We start from the raw sequence: 1,816 nt of genomic DNA, 5'->3' as shown, positions 1-1,816 counted from the left end.
GACTTTATATACACGTTAGAAAGACTAGATAGCCGTTTATTAAAAAATATTTGAAACACATGGACTGTCGGGAATAGCAGTGTTTGTTTGTTTTTGAATTTCGCGCAAAGCTACGCGAGGGCTATCTGCGCTAGCTGTCCCTAATTTAGCAGTGTAAGACTAGAGGGAAGGCAACTAGTCATCACCATCCATCGCTAACTCTTGGGCTACTTTTTTACCAACGAATAGTGGGATTGAAAGGGCGATCATGTTTGATGGGACGGGGATTCGAGCCCGCGACCCTTCAGCTTGCGAGTCGAGCTCCATGCCGGTCCTTGGCAGTGTTTTGAGCAAATAAGTGTTTTAGAGCATGTAATATAGTGTTTGGTAGTGTTTTGAAGCACAAAAACCACTAGTGAGTTTTACGTTGGGTATTTAGCGATAGATCACATAGTGTTAAGCGTACAGTAGAAATATAATAAGATACATGTTTTATTCGTGTTTATTTATTTTATTTATTTATTTTTTGCGGAGGAGGGGGTGGTCAAATGTTCTCTTTCTTGAACGAGATACAACAGCTTTGTTATGATAAGAGTACTTTACTAAAAGTTCTAACAATATTTATAGCTGCAGACAGTAATTCTCAAATTCTGGAAAGGCTATCTAAAAGCAAAAGAACAAAGAGATATTTTATTCTGAAATTTATAAACTGCAATGAATCTCTGTGTAACGGACAAATATTGTGGAAATTTCTCGACACAAAAAATTTATGTGACGTTAAAGACAGTTTTATTTCATAATATATATATATATATATATACTACTTTATTCGCCCAAAGTTCGATGCATAATGAAAACATCTGTCTTCTGAATTACGAGAGTTTAAGCGAAAACCAAAGTCAGAGATAAGACTTATTAATAATTTGTATTTGGTATTTATAGCAAAGTAACTACGGCTATTTGCGCCGTCTCCAGGTTTGAGTTATTGACCAAAGGGAAGGCAGTCACTCAGCAGCACCTTATCACACCCATTAACGCTAACAAATTACCTGTCTCTCGTATGACGCATCCACAGCTTAAAGCGTGGGGTATATTTTGTGTTATCGCATGGATTCGATCTCATCTCGCCAATTCTGCTACAGAAGTTGTAAAAGCAACTGTGATAAAATTACCTTAATATTGATAATCCGTTGATTTTTCTGTAGATATGAACGCTAAGTTTCATAGTAGAATATGAATTCGAACAGCTTTAGTAAAGTGAAAAACAGTTTATTTTGTAATTACTGAAATTGCAAGTTTTAGCTCAAAAAGTAACGTGAAACCCAGTCTATTATTAAAAAGAGCAAGGCCAAGCGTTTACATCTCTAAAGCATTGTTTTTAATAAGCAACAAAATCGAAATCTGTTTCTTTGTGAAATTTGTATTATGTAGTTTCGTAAATTATCGTATTTTAATTATTAAAAAATTAAAAATATTAAGTTATATTAACAAAATTTCCTTAAAAACAAACTCTGGAGATTTCAATACATATAAGCCTAATTTTTTATCACTATTTACTAAAATTGTTATGATGAAATGTAAAATTACATTATTTCTTCATTCTGTTATTTTTGTATACTAATAACCAAAGCAATGGAAATAAAACAAAACTGAAACATAAAACAACAAAGATTGTTTGTTTGTTATGGATTTCGCGCAAAGCTAAACGATGGCCGTTTGCGCTGGCCGTCCCTAATTTAGCAGTGTAAGATTACAGGAAAGGCAGCTAGTCATCCACCCCCCCCCCCCACCGCCAACTCTTGGGTTACTCTTTCACCAACGAATAGTGGGAGTGACC

Source organism: Limulus polyphemus, unplaced genomic scaffold, assembly GCF_000517525.1.
Source record: "Limulus polyphemus unplaced genomic scaffold, Limulus_polyphemus-2.1.2 Scaffold35, whole genome shotgun sequence".
Lineage (NCBI taxonomy): Eukaryota > Metazoa > Arthropoda > Merostomata > Xiphosura > Limulidae > Limulus > Limulus polyphemus.
This window is presented reverse-complemented; position numbering follows the sequence as displayed.